At 40.3% G+C, this 15,866-nt stretch overlaps 1 protein-coding gene across 1 annotated transcript in view; it reads right to left on the bottom strand.

Annotated features, from left to right (window-relative positions):
• rnf114 (ring finger protein 114) overlaps positions 1-15,866 on the bottom strand; it is a 124,517-nt gene that overhangs the window by 45,365 nt on the left and 63,286 nt on the right. The gene's annotated exons all lie outside the window — the stretch shown is intronic.

Raw genomic sequence — 15,866 nt, 5'->3', positions numbered from 1 at the left:
TGTTAAACATGAATGGCTATATTAGAACCTTTTTAAAAGCACTTCATTTTCTTAAGAGCTTTTTAGAAAAAGTGGTTTACATTGAGTTTGTTTGTGTTGAAATTATTCACATTGCAGAACCTATATTCTTCCCAAACTTTGTTGTAGATAGAATCACAGAATTGGAAAAGACTATAATGGCCATCCAGTCCAACCCCCTTCCACTCAATCAAAGCAGCCCTGACAGATCGTCATCCAACCTCTGCTTAAAAACCTTCAGAGAAGGAGGCTCCACCGAGGCAGTATATTCCACTGGCAAACAGCTCTTACCATCGGGAAGTTCTTCCTAATGATCAGTAGAATCTCCCCCCCCCCTGCAGTTTGAATCCATTGTCCATACCCTAATCTCCAGAGCAGCAGAAAACAAGTTTGCCCCCTCCACAATATGGCATCATTTCAAATAATTAAGCATGGCTATTATGTCCCCTCTCAGTTTGCCTTTCTTCAAGCTAAACATACCCAGCTCCCTAAGCCGCTCCTCACAGGTCATGGTTTCCAGACCTTTGATGATTTTATTGCTCTCCTCTGAACATGCGAGTTACCTCAATCTTGACACTATACTCCTATTGATGCAGCCTAGAATTGCTTGGCTTTTTAACTGCCACATCTCACTGTTAACTTATGTTCAGCTTGTGTGCTACTAAGACTCCTAGATCCCTTTCACATACACTCTTTTCAAGCCAGGTGTCATGCATCCTATATAATACAAATATATAATACCAGAAGTGTATTAACATGTTTTGTTCCTTCAGATGTTTCACAAACAATAATTGGGAGAGGTGAGGAGAAACAAGCTAAGAGAGACTGCAGTATTTTACTTTTGTCTAAGCCTCCTGAGAAGAATAAGATTCCATTGCTTCTTTCCTCTTCCTCGTATTAATTGCATGCAGTCTGCTTTTGCACATTGAGTGCAGTGATTGGAGAAAGCTGAGGTCAAAGGGACAGATTTCCACATTCTGATAGGCTCTCCATTTGCTTGTATTAGTACAAACATGGACCTAGTTGTTGCAATATGTTGTGGATGTGATTCTGTTTATGAACAGAATGAAATACGAGCAGTTTGTGCCAGAGCTCTGGTGTCAGGGTGCCATCAAATATTAATAAAACTGGGATGCTAATTATTTCAAGGTGAAAGGGCATGGTGTGGACACAGTCTGCTCATTGTATTTCCCTAATACTCCTCACCCTCTCTATTTTCTTTCAGCCAGACTCCGAAAGGAGAAGAGTTGCAGTATTTGGACTAGGGGCTCTTAGTCTGAAATTAGCCCCACTCCATTTTATACATTCTTTGTTGACAACCCATTCTAAGAAATACAGATAACCTGCTGTCAAGGCTTTGTCACTCTCTGCCTTAAGCAGTAGGTTCATGTATTCTCTGCCTTGCAAAGAAACTTTTCTTTAAACTTGCAGGATCCACAAGCAGTAGCCTAGGAAAAATGTATAGGCTTGAAAAGAAAAAACAAAAACAGGATTAAAGGGCATAATAGCTTCTTCCCAACTTTCCCTTTCTCAACATTTTTTAAACCCTCAAGACAAAAAATTGGAATGTCTTGGAAAAAGAGTGACTTCCACCACTTTGTGCAATTTGGAAATCTGACAGCTTAGGCTTTTTCCACATATAAAAACAAAGTTTACTGGACAGTTTTATCAGATCTCAGGCCCCTTACCTCCAGTGGGAGGAATCTTATGATGGGAACACTGCCTTGAAAATGTTTTTTGTTCACGTATTTTCATTTTTCCCCCTTAGATTTGGTCTTTGAAAGGCAAATTTTGGACAACTATGGTTGGTTTAGCAAAAATCCACCTATGGTGGGTCCAAGCTATTTTAACTCCAGCAGTCAGTTTTTGAATGAGAGGAGAGAGAACTGAAAGTGAGATATCCTTGCAAATCATGGCATCCAGCTCTACTTTCCTGATCTACCGTGTTTCCCCGAAAATAAGACAGTGTCTTATATTAATTTTTGCTCCCAAAGATGTGCTAGGTCTTATTTTCAGGGGATGTCTTATTTTTCCATGAAGAATTCACATTTATTGTTGAACTAAAAAATGAACATTTATTATATACTGTACAGTAGTTGTCATCACAAACCAGCATAACCAGACAAACTGAATCCTATCAAGAATTTCTTGTTACTACCATTATTTCCATGTACAACTGGTATGTACATTTACCAATCCTGCATGCTCTGGAGTTCTGTTTGGCAGGTGCTGGGCCAAACAAAAACTTTGCTAGGTCTTACTTTCGGGGGAGGCCTTATATTTAGCAATTCAGCAAAACTTCTACTAGGTCTTATTTTTTGGGGATGTCTTATTTTCGGGGAAACGGTATGCAGGATATTTTACCATATAGGTTTGATCTTAATGTGATTTGCTTCTGTATAGAACTTCCTCTGGAGAAGTGGCTAATTTGTTTGAAAATAAATACTCTCTTATTTATCAAAATCAGTTTTTCACATGACTCACATATCAAGCTGCCGCCACCAAGCAGTCCTGACACTGTGTTTTCCCCAAAGGCATCAATATTGTATCATTGGCTCACTTAAATCTTTTCATTCTGTTTGCTTGCAGATAAACCTAGATTAAGCATTGCTCCTATGAGCAATTCAAAACAGGCTTCTTTGCCAGCAGCACGTGCCGGCCAAAAATCCTAATAAGTAGACTGTTAATAACAGTATGCTCTTTAGCAGCCTCTGAAATATAGAGCCAATTAAAATGACTCAGTGTTCTTATGCTGCTCATCTTTGCAAATTGTCTTATGCTTGGGCAATCTGCCCCATTTTTAATAATAAATAATATTTATCTTGTGCTTTTGAGATGTTATTGTACAGAACACATTACTGTGCTCATGAGAGCAGCAATGAAGGATCTAGGCTAGGCCCTCAAGTGTAAAGGTCAATTATATCTTTTATATATTATAGCCAGGATTGTTCAGGCCATAATATTTCCCAGTTCTATGAGTAGTTGTGAAAACTGATCAGTGAAGCAAGCTGGCAGGAAGAAATCAACATTTGAAATGTAACACCAGTGAAGAGTTCTACCAATGCTTTCGCCTCCTAAAAAACAAATGTGTAGAAATATCTAAGATGACTAAACTGCATCTGCCATACTTTGAACATGTCATGAGAAGACAGTACTCATGAGAAGCCCCAAAGGTACCAGATCTTGTCTGACTTTGGAAGCTAAGGGAGATCAGTCCTGGTTAGTTCTTTAATGGCAGACCATCATGAATATCACGTGCTGTAAGTGATATTTCAGAGAAAAGAGCTGGCAAATGCATTTGCCTAAAAAACCCTTTGAAATTCATGAAGCCATCATAAATCGACCAGCGACTTGAATACACACACACACACACAGGGAAGAAGGCAATAAGAAGAGAGGAAGCCATGGCCACGAGAGTTTGCAAATTCTGAATAAGACTGATGACAACATGGTGATCTAGAGATCTCTTTCCTTGTTTTTGTTGTGTGCCTTTAATTGCTTCTGATTTATGGTGAGCCTGTCACAGGATTTTATTAGCAAGATTTGTTCAAGGAGGGCTTGCTTTTGTCTTCTGAGGCTCAAAGAGTGTGATCTGCCCAAGATCATACAGTGCATTTCCAAGACCGAGCTGCGATTGAAACCTTAGTCTTCAGAGACATAGTTCAAAGTTCAGATCACTAGGCCATGTTAGCTCCCTCTCTCTTTCATAGGGTGACCATAATTCAAGGGTGACTTGATGACAGTAAACATCAGCATGGGCGAGCTTCCCACAACATCTAATTGTCTCTTGTGTAAAGACAATGCTTGGTCTGATCCAGTATGACTGTTATTATTTTAATATTCAGAAGGTTTCACAAATGTCATTGCAGCAATCCAGTTGTATGGTAGACCATACTGAAAATATTGCCCTATTTTTTAAAAGGTGGACAAGCAATGAGATTTACAAAGGGTTGGTTTCCTAGGAAAATAATTTATGGTAACTATGAAATCTGAACTAGGAGCATTCTGGCTTTCAGATCAAATGCCTCAAACATTGCAGTATTGGAAGGTGATATGGCCAGCTGAATTTGCTGTGTAGAGAGAAAGTGGACACCCTTCATCCATCTCATATAGTTTGTAGGAATGTTATGGATAAAGTGCAAGGAGAATTAGAAGCAAAAAAGGAACATTTTGAAGTTCTAAGCCCATAAATTTATTTATTTGATGGTATAACCATCCAATCCATCAAATTTTCTAGGTGATAACATTGTCCATTCTGATAAAGTATATTTCTCTGCTGAGTCTTCCCATCACCACCTTTCTCCACAAGTATAAAGTAGATCAGAATATACTTATAGATCTCCAGGTGTTTTGCAGTAGGTCAGCAAAAGCTTTCAACTGTTAGTAATTTAATGATGCATGGGGCAAGATGCCTCCTTTCTTCCCCCGAAATTTGAATGCTGAAATCATGAAACTTTGGGAGGGAAATGGAAGGAGATTTGTGCATGGAAAGCATTTGGCTGACATATAAAAGGATAGCATTTATACCTTGCTTACTACCCCACCTAAAAATCCCAACATCCAAACCTGAGAATATCTGGAGTAGGGGGATGCTGGAATGTATATTACTTAGACTTTCAAACAGGAATCTGTATGTGAAGTTTATTCTTCCATAGGGACATACTTCTTCCATAGGTACATACTTAAGAAAGGTATTAAACTTCCTGTAGGTGGCACTCACACATCAGTTTTTGCCTTCCAGCAGTCAGATAAAAATAACAGCAGCATTTCTCATAGCCTAATAAAACCCTGTGCCATTCAGTGGGTTGCCCTCATTCAACAGGTGATTTGAATGCAAATATTTTACTTTCATATGGATGTGATTTAAGGAAAAAAAAAACCAGTAGCGCCCCCCCCCCCAACCAGGAAAGCCCAGGTTTGTGTTGTGGATGGGTACTAGAATACGTGCTGAAGCGGTCACTTTAACCATTTCAGCAGAGGTTTTGACACTGTCTGGAAGTGTCCTGAGAAATGTGACTTTACTAGAATGGAAGTGCTTTCTGGGACAATGTCATCCATGTTCAATACAGCAGCATTGGACAAAGTTAGGCCATCCATACATTGTAAAACTGAATATCTAGTCAACAGAGTAATGCTTAGTGTTGTGATCCAGCACCAATTGAGTGGGGCAACATTTTCCCAGCTGTGCCATACAGCAAGGTAGTAGTAAGCCTTATGAAATATCTAGCGGGTGAAAGGATGAAAACTTTTTCCAAAAGCTAGATGAGGCCATGAAGATAACCCTGTCCCATATTACCCCAACAGAAGATCTGGCCTACAACTTCTACTATTTCCAATCAACTGGTAGGTAGTGATGACGGAAAATCTAGTCCAGATCATCTGCAGGATATCAGGCTGCAGGAAGTACATTTATTCCAACAATCTGCTCTACATGATCTGTAACCCTGGAAGCATCTACAACATCTCTGAGAGATGACCATTGAAATGCTTCCAGTGAAGGAGACTAGGCTTGAGCGATCCATGAAAAAATGGATTCTAAACTCGTTTCAAAAGTAGGGGGCGCCAGCGTTTCGTTTCTGATGTCATTTCCGAATTTTGCCCCCCCAAAAATTCGAAATTAACGAAAATTCGTTATTTTCTAAATTAATTCGTTAATGGCGGACGCGCATGCGTAGTGGCCAAAAAAAACAGCACAAGGGGAGATTTTACAGGACTCTCCCGCCCTCATTTTTTGAGTGATCTTCTTCAAACTTGGTACAGTGGTAGAACACATTTAACACTGATAGCTCACCAAAATTTGGAACGTTTCCCTTATCCTCTGATTTTTGGCGAATTTTCATAGCTTTTATAATAAACCATTTTTTAATAATTGCAGAAATCTGTTCCTGGTTTGAAAGTCTTATTTCCTGTTTCATTGGGTTGTCTTTACTGTGAAAGTCATTGTTCTACTTCAGAAACTTTGTTTTTGTGGCTGAAACTTTGTTAAATTGGTGGACCAAACCATAATATGTTCCATCCATGTCGCTTGCACAAAGTTCAGGCAGTGTCATAGATTTTGCCATGTTTCTATGACAGAACCAATTAGGAAATGACATTTATCACCCAGGAACAGAAATCATAGTACACCATCAAATCCTTCCTGACAGATGGCCATCAGCCTCTGAATAAGGAAATTAGTTCCTGGTTTGAAAGTGCTATTTCCTGTTTCATTGGCTTTTCTGGGCTGAGAGTGTGTGACTTGCCCAAGTGGGTGGCAGAGTGGGGAATCAAGCCACAATTGGAGTCCAAAATTCAAACCTCTTCCTCCCTCCTTCTCTCTAAACTTCTCATACCTTCCAAGAATTCACATACTGTATGAAAGTTTGGTCAAGATGGTCAGAGGAGGGCAACTAAAATGATCTAGGGTCTTGAGAACAAGCCCTATGAGGAGTGGCTTGAAGAACTGGGCATGTTTAGCCTGCAGAAAAGAAGGCTGAGAGGAGACATGATGTATAATATGTGAGGGGAAGTCATAGAGAGGAGGGAGCAAGCTTGTTTTCTGCTGCCCTGCAGACTAGGACACTGAACAATGGCTTTAAACTACAGGAAAGGAGATTTCACCTGAACATTAGGAAGAACTTTCTCACTGTGAGCTGTTCAGCTGTGGAACTCTCTCCCCAGGCTGTGGTGGAGGTTTCTTCTTTGGAGGCTTTTAAGCAGAGGCTGGATGGCCATCTGTTGGGAGGGATTGGATGGTGTCTTCCCGCCTGGCAGAAGGGGTGGGCTGGATGGCCCACGAGGTCTCTTCCAACTCTACTGTTCAATGACGCTATGATTCTAAGTGAGGACAAAAGGGGGTGGGGAATGTTAAGAGGAGAGAGGGCCTGGAACACCTGGGGATTGTAGTTTGCAAGTGGGCATAGTGCTATTGGAGAAACGTTTGCTTCAGCCCAATGCTTTTATAAATGGTCAAAATTCAGAGGCTTCCTTCTCCTGCATTTTGAAAGCTATTATGATGAAATTTGCCAGAATGGAAGCAAAAATTAAGTACTCTTAGCCTATCAAGTTTCATAATGTTTGACCCATCCACTGATTTTTGGGGATTTCTGAAGCAACATTTTTTTAAAATGTTAGCAGATCGATGGCCACGCCTCCCTGTCCTTCTTCCTTCCACTTTGATTGGCTTGCTAAGGCTTCTGGGAAATGGGGTTTTTTCTCTCGTTATGGCAAATTGCTTCATTAATGGTCAATATTCAGAGGCTTCGTTCTCCTGCATTATGAAAGCTATTATGATGAAATTTGCCAGAATGGAAGCAAAAATTAAGTACTCTTTGCCTATCAAGTTTCATAATGTTTGACCCATCCACTGATTTTTGGGGATTTTTGAAGCAACATTTTTTTTAAAATGCTAGCAGATCGATGGCCATGCCTCTCCCTCCCTCCCTCTTCTGCTCTGATTGGCTGAGAGGCATGCCAACATGGCTTCTCCTCTCAGAGGGGCTACAGCTGCATCCGAAGACATCAGAAACAAACGAAAAAAGGTACTTTTATTATTCAAATTCGTAATATTTGTAAGGGCAGTGAGCAGATGGTTCAATATCAATTCAAAAGTACTTACGAAACGAATTTTTAACGAATTTAACAAAATAACAAAAAATTTGCTCAAGCCTAAAGGAGACCTTTTGTATGTGTCAGGAGCAACTTGAAAAACTGCAAGTAGCTTCTGGTGTGAAAGAATTGGCCGCCTGCAAGGATACTGCCCAGGGGACACCCAGATGTTTGGATGTTTTTACCATCCTTCTCTCATGTCCCCACATGGAGCTGGAGCTGACAGAGGGAGCTAATTCGCGCTCTCCTCGGGTTGGATTCGAACCCGCAACCTTCAGGTCAGCAACCCAACCTTCATGTCACCAGTCCTGCCGGCACAAGGATTTAACCCACTACCCCACCGGGCTGGGGGGGGGGGGGTGTCCTAGTGAAGGAGACCTGATTACTTTCGACTGCTGGACAGCTCCTGACACAAGGAACCTTTTCTTAATGCTCAGTGGAAATGTTATCTTAAATTAAATCTTAAAATTTACTGGAAATTAGAATTAATTTCAGTTAAAACTACCAAGGAGTCCCTCTCCCATTTTCACACCAAATGTATCTGAGTTAACAGAAAGAGTGAACTCTCCCACAGAATGGCTTCTACTCATCTTCTGAAGCCACAGGGAAATATTCTATCTTCCACATGATAACTTTTCAGATGTTTGAAGACAACTGTTTCCCCTTAGCTCTCTTTCCTCCATGCTTAACATCTATTTCAATCATTGCTTGCAGACTAAGATCCGAAGCATCACTAGGGGATGCTTTTCTTGCCTTGTTACATTTCGATCCAAGAGGCAAATGAGTTATCACACTGAAGCTACACATATGCCTGAATGACTTTTTTGTCCTAACATCCTTCTATCAATACTCTCCCCTCTACATTTACTTTTATACCTTGATGCTGTTTTAGGCATGTTTTTATCTTGAAGAAAGGTTGTAGCCCCTTTAAGTGCTGCAAAATGCCATTGGTGACTATCAGCCTAATCTTCCTCATAGAAATGATGTAGAGATAAAGTGGAGGAGAGGGAAACGAAGCCAGGCATGTGGCCTTCAGCTCATTCAAGGAAAAGCAGGACAGAAATGTAACATTCACAATCGCACCTTTAGGGGCAGAACTCTGTCTCCAGCCTTAAGGCACCTTATAAATTGCTTTATAAGTCCAAATCAAAACACTGAAATGTTCCTGAAGGGGTGTTGCAAGCCAGGATAATATATTAAACTAAGATTTTCTCATCAGGTACCAGGGACACCCCTCCCAATTCCGAAAACCTTCCCTTCAGGTAACCTCTGAAAGTGATTACAAGGAGATTGCTTCTCTTTCCATTTTGAGTCTCTCTAGTCCTACCGCTTCCAGCAATTCACCTCTATTAGGAGGTCACTTGCTCTGTTCTTCACCAGCTGTAGATTCAGAAAGTCTTCAGGGGCAGCCCCAGATAGACGCTGCATTGCAGCAGGCAAGCATCAAGGTTATGGAGGCATGAATCATGACAATTGCTACAGTTCAGATTGGAACAAAAGAAAGAGCAAGCAACTGCAGCCAAGCTTTCTCAAAAATAAAGGCCCACAAGCTATGAAACTCCAAGGCAATTTGGGTGTTTAGTAGAAACGGCTTTTTGAAAAAAGTCCTGTAAACTCCTGTATATATTGCAGCTCAAGGTACAGAGATGCCAGAAATGGAACAGTTGCAAATAACAAAATAAATAACGAATAATTCTATGCTTCCACCTTTCCCCTAGACCTAGGCATTCAGGGTGGCTACAAACATTAAAACAGAGTTAGAAACTCACAACAGCAAAACCATTCAAATGTTAACAAATAATGGTATTACGGTATTAATACAATTATCATATATACTTGTGTATAAGTTGACCTCATATGTAAGTCGAGGAGAGGTTTGGGAACCAAAATTATGGATTTTGATATGACTTGTAGATAAGCCAAGGGTCATTTCATGGAGAAGGGAAAGCTCCAGCAGCTTCTTGCAAGACCAGCCGTCTCTGGCCACCACCATTTTCATACCAGAGTATTCAAGTTGTAGTACTAAATCTTATTTAAAAAGGACCTTCACGTCCTTCTCTTAATATAATGGCCAAAGGCAAGAACTTAGTCTGTCCTGGGAGAAACGAAAAGCAGCACTGGCTTCCTCTAGTCCCTTGGCATTCCTTTGCGGAGAAGTGCCAAAGAGCCACTGATCCTGCTGCTATTTTCCTGACCAGGCATTCAAAAAGGATAGAAGTAGCACCACAGCAGCAAGAGCAGAGACAGATTGATGCTTCTTTTAGGTTTTCCCGGGACATACTAAGCTCTCATCTTTTGCTGTGCTACTCAGAAAAGGCAATGTTTCACTTTTAAAAAATAAGAATTAAGGAACAGTACTGACATTGATCAGTCAGGCCAGGTTTTTGGGTCTGTCTAAACCTGCTCTGATCCCAATCTTCATTAGACCCTGCCACCAGACCATCAGACCTTCACCCCATTCTACTCATCTGATTTTCAGAATTTGCACTGTTAAATGCATATTTTTAATCTAGACTAGTTTGGCCCATTGACACATTCTGGTGTGTGACATTTGGTCTCAATGTGTTCTAATAAACTACAATTTTCCTGGCACTATGATTTCAATCTTAGCTCACATGGCAATGCAAAAGCAGCAGCAGTCATGGAGAGCTGCCTGGGTAATTAGCTCATGGCCCATTCAGGCCCCATCTACACTACCATATAATGCAGTTTCAAACTGCATTATATGGTGGTGAAGATTGGGCCTGTTTGGTTTAGGCTCAGCTTTATGGAACATTAAGACCTTGCAATTTCTGAAACCATTTCCTCTGGAAATGTAGAGGCCTCAGTGCCTACTAAAGAGCACAAACAATGGAAAAGGTTCAATTTCCCCCCAGTTTTCTTCTTTGCATTATCTGCCCAAATGATTACTTCTCTAAGATAATAAATCAACAGACAACTTCCATTCATTAGATTCTGTTTTTCTTTTAGATTTTAAAGACCAACATTAAATGGGGAAAATTAATTTGAAATCTGGTTATGCTCTATTAGCAAAAGCCTCCTCCGCCTCTTTCTTTTTCTTTTTTAGAAGCTGGCTAATTATATGATTGTAAAATGGAGCATGACAAATGCATGGTAATAACCCAGGGCATCTTGTAGTAACTTCCTATACATTCCATGGTGCCACAAAAGTGGAAGAAACAATACAGATTTTTTAAAAAAAAAATCACGGCGTAGGATTCATTATGCTTGTCTTTAACCAGGAAAATATTACCAACATCTATTTCTTTATTTATACCCTTTCTTTCCCCCTAAAACTCGGACTCGGTTAAAATGCAAAGATTAAAAAACATACAAAAGATCAACATGAAATTGAAATTAAACTATCAACAGCATTTAAAAACAATTTAAAACACGCAAATAAAAATGATTAAAAAGCCGTTAAAATGGCACGGTTAAAGGAGAAACTCATTGTATTAAAAGCCCTTCCATTCTTTCCAGAATGCAATGTTTAGTCTGTGGTAATAGTCATATTTTCAGCCTGACTTATAGTAGATCCATTAGCAATGTAGGTGGTTGGCCATTGATGGCTGAAGAACCTGTCATACAGTTTTGGTGATGCACGATGTTTTTTCTTTTCAACTCTAATCATATCAATGGAAGCAAGACCAATAGTCAGGAATACTCAGAATTCAAAACATTTGGATCACCATGTTGCAGGCAGAAGATCCACAGAGATATAAGAAGCTGCCATATATTGAGTCAGCGTGGTAGCAGTAATTTGAGCATTTGGACTACAACTTTGGAGACTAGACTTCAAACCCCTGCTTGATGATGGAAATCTACTAGATCTATTAGATCTAGTAAGCAAGTCACACTCTCTCTGCTTCAGAGGAAGGCTAGGGCAAAACCCCTTTGAACACATCTTGCTAAGAATACCTTGCAATAGGTTTGCCTTAGAATTGCCATAAGTTGGAAACAAAGGTACACAAGGTACGTCAACTTTTCCCAGCCCATTGATCTGATCTTACAGGAAAGGAGATTCCACCTGAAGATTTAGGAAGAACTTCCTGACCACATGAGCTGTTCAACAGTGGAACTCTCTGCCTCGGAGTGTTGTGGAAGCTCCTTCCTTGGAAATTTTTAAAGAGAGGCTGGATGGCCATTTGTCAGGGATACTTAGATTGTTCTTTTCCTGTATGGCAGAGCGTTGGAGTAGATGGCTCATGTGGTCTCTTTCAACTTTATGATTCTGTGATCTACTGGATTAGAGTTCCCTTGGGTGAATGCTGAGTATCTCATCAAATTACAAATTCCAGAGACTCATACACATTGCACAAATATAGTGTTATTATTCTATTTTAATGATCATAGTTCCAACCTATGGAATCCTTGGGCGCTGGTGCTCCCTACTTGAATATTCCAAATGTCCCTCCCTAAACTGCAAATTCCAGGATGCCAGAGGATGCAAACATGGCAATTAAAGTGTACTCATAATTCTAGTTATGTAGTATGAATAGGTCCCTGGATTGCATTAAATGGAACCTTAGTGGCAGTATCAAAAAACCATCATTATGACTTTCTTGCCAAGGGCAGCCCAAGATATTTTGCTACCTGAGGCAAAATGCAAGATCTACTCCTTTCACCATTCCAGGATTTGTAAGCCTGGCAAAAGAACCTACAATAACATTTTTGTGACAACCTGTGCTATAATTTAGGTGAAGGCTAGTTTGAGGCATGCCACAGGGCATAGATTTCTGCCATTGATCAATATACTTTGGTTCTATGATTTTTTGCACTCTTGGCCTGATACATCATCTCCTTTTACCTTCTGTTAGGACTAGACCTTATTCTCAGGGTGCATCCACACTATAGAATTAATGCAGTTTGACACCCCTAATTGCCATGGCTCAATGCTATAGAATCCTGGGATTCTATAGTTTGGTGAGGCACCAGCACTCTTTGGCAGAGAAGGCTAAATACCTTGTAAAACTACATCTACTAGGATTCCATAGCATTGAGCCATGGTTGTTCAAGTGGTGTCAAACTGCATTAATTCTACAGTGCAGAACGATGCACCTTCAGTTACTGGAATTTTTGAACAAGCAGTCCTTGGAAGGAGTATTTCATCTACAAGAATGAGAGGGAATAAAAAATTTGTCCCCTTTTTCTTTAAGTCTGTATCTTGATCTTTTCCTTTTATTGCTTAAATGAAGCTTTTATAATTGTGTGGATTTTAATTTTTGCCTTTGGGGCAAAATGCACATTAAGTCATACTTCAGCCAAGCCAATGCTATGAGAACAGAAAGATAAGGCTGAGCAATTTTGCTTGCACAAGGATGAGAAACTGATTTAGTAAAAAAAAAAAAAAGTGTGTGTGTGTGTATGTGTATATATATAAATTTTCAAGGGTAAGATAATGAAGCAGTATCTTATAACTCCACATGCTCGGGTGAGTCTTACCTGAAAGAGTATATCTCCATGTTCCAAGCCCGAGGTAGCATAGCTAGTGTACAAAGAATGGGAGGAGCGGGAGCCGGGGAGATCACAGATTTTAAAGGGAATATAAATTAGAAAGAAAAACTGAATATTATACAAGTGAAAGCTTGATAAGTAATGCAGTATAATGCCAAAGGAAATAAGGTACTGTCAAAGTGTTCCCAAGGTCCTAGTAAACTAAACAAACTGAAAGCAAATAGACTACAGCCTTCCTTGAGAACCAGTTCCAACACATTGGGATAACTATACTTGGAATACTGGGTCCTTATATACTACACAGTTAAAGCACTGTGATTCAAATGTAGCTACTATGCTAAACTGGGATTTGCAGTTCAGGGGGTATGTTTAAATGTCTTTGCCAGAGAGCACTATACCTGACCAAACTATATGTCTCATGATTTCACACAATGTAGCTTTTATCTTTAATGTAGAATCATAGCACTACAAGTTTGTATGGGAAAGGAACCAGTTACTGCATTTCAGAGAGAATACTGGTGAACTGCAAAGGGTTCAAAAAAAGAGGAAGCAAAATTATCCAGGTGTTAGAACAACTCCCATCTGCAGAAAGGGGAAAAATATTGTTTGAGTTAGAAAACCAGCATGGTGTACTGGTTTCAGTGTAGGTATCATGACTAGAGGAGCCCTTGGTAGTGCAGCGAGTTGAGCTGCTGAGCTGCTGACTGAGCTGCTGACATAGCAGCACTTCAGGAGACCCGGAGAGCAGGAGAGAGACAGCTGAAAGAAGAAAAAGGAGGCTATGCCTTTTTCTGGAAGGGACTGCCTGAAGAAGAACAGAGAATACATGGAGTTGGCTTTGCTATCAGAAATTAACGAACTACTCTCAACCCTCCAAATTAACCTTGCCAAGAACCAACAGGCAATCATCATAAGTACCTATGCACCAAAAATGCTGACGAAGACATCAAGGAAAAATGTTACTGTCAGCTGGACACCATGCTATCAGAGATACCTAAAGAGAGCAAAATCTTCCTACTGGGGGATTTTAATGCAAAAGTCTGACAAGACTTCGACCTATGGCCAGGGACCGTAGGGAAAGATGGTGTTGGAAACAGCAACTCAAATGGCATCCTGCTTCTCACCAAATGTGCAAAACTCAACCTTCTTATCACCAATGGACTCTTCTGCCAGAAAAACAAGTTCAAGACATCATGGAAGCACCCCCGGTCAAAGCATTGGCACCTCTTGGACTATGTAACACGTGCCAGAGACCGCCGCGATGTGCTTCTCACAAGAGCCATGACAGGCACTGATGACTGTTGGGACAGACCACAAGTTAATCCGATCCATGATGGTCAGTAAGATGCAGACTAGAAGGAAGAAAGAGAAGGCAAAAAATGAACACCCAAGTCTTTCACGAGCCCTCCAAACGAGCCTTTCTCCAAACAACACTCAAGGATCATCTACTCATAGAACACCCCGAAAATGTTGAAGAACATTTGAACAAACTGAAGACTTCCATCATCACAGCCTGTGAAAAAACCATTTGATACCAAACTAAGAAACATCAAGACTGGTTTGACAATAATGACAAAGAGATCCAACAGTTAATTGATAAGAAAAGGAAAGCCTTCCAAACATGACAGAGAGACACCAACTGCGCTGCTAAGAAAAAGATCTCAGATAATCTAGTTCAAAGCAGATATTGGGAATTATCTGCCTTGATGTTCTGGGTTATATGGATGTGTGGAAGGGCCCTCAGTTTTTAGGCCAGTATTATCTGAGGTGCTGGTTCAGAAAACTGCATTGGATAGATTGCATCAGCTATAGTTTCTTAGAGATGGTTATCATGATTTCTTATGTGTGAGCAGGTGAAGACTGATATATGGCATATGTTTTATATCTCAATAACTAGAGATGGTCAGGGGGGGGGGCTAGTGCCATTTTTGGAATCAGCAGGTCAGATATACCCAGAAACATGTCTAACATTTGAGACACCAAAATGTGTGTTGGACAGTATTAGCTATGACTTGAAGGCACATAACAACACCAAATTATATGGGCTTCTTAATGGGTGGAAGGAGAAGGAAAGGAAAACGAGAAGGGAAAGGATAGAGGTGTGCAGAACTATGTATGGCTTGGAGAAAGAAGAGAAATATTATCCCTCTCCCATGACAGAACCTGAGGTTACTCAGTAAGGTAAGAGATACAGGACAGATAAAAGACCCCCCCCCCCCCCCGGAAAAAAAAGCACATTGTCACCACAAGACAGCTGACAACATGGATGGCTTTAGAAGGGAGAAAACATATGGAAGGATGAATTCAGTATGATTCTGCTATGATCATGTAATGGTTAGTCTGTTGTTCAAGGACCTTTTCACACTGCACAATTACAAGCACTATGAATCCCCTTTAACTGCCATGGCAACATCCTATGGAAATCTTGTTTAAGGAGTGGTATTTAGAATTCTCAGCTAGACATTTCTGATGCCTCACAAAACTACAGTGTCATAGGATGCAGTCATAGCACTTAAAAGGTTATCACAACATTATCATCTCTTAGCAGCCATGGGCTCTACATCTACAAATTCAACCCACCATGACTCAAAAACATTTTTTTTAAAAATCCCAAAAACCAAATGTTGATTTTGCCACTAATGTGTATCATACTCTGCTGTAGCCTCCTGCTATTTCATGGATCCCCAGGCTTTCTCCAGCAGTCCTCTGAGCTGTTCACCATTTTATATAAGTGACAGCATTATAGTGCATCATTGAATATAAAGAGACTTGAACTCTCTTCGTTGTGTCCATGTGTGGTGGTGGCA

This window comes from Anolis carolinensis, chromosome 4 (assembly GCF_035594765.1).
Source record: "Anolis carolinensis isolate JA03-04 chromosome 4, rAnoCar3.1.pri, whole genome shotgun sequence".
In the NCBI taxonomy this organism is placed as follows: domain Eukaryota; kingdom Metazoa; phylum Chordata; class Lepidosauria; order Squamata; family Dactyloidae; genus Anolis; species Anolis carolinensis.
Note: the sequence above shows the minus strand (reverse complement) of the source record. Positions and strands in the feature narration are given on the sequence as shown.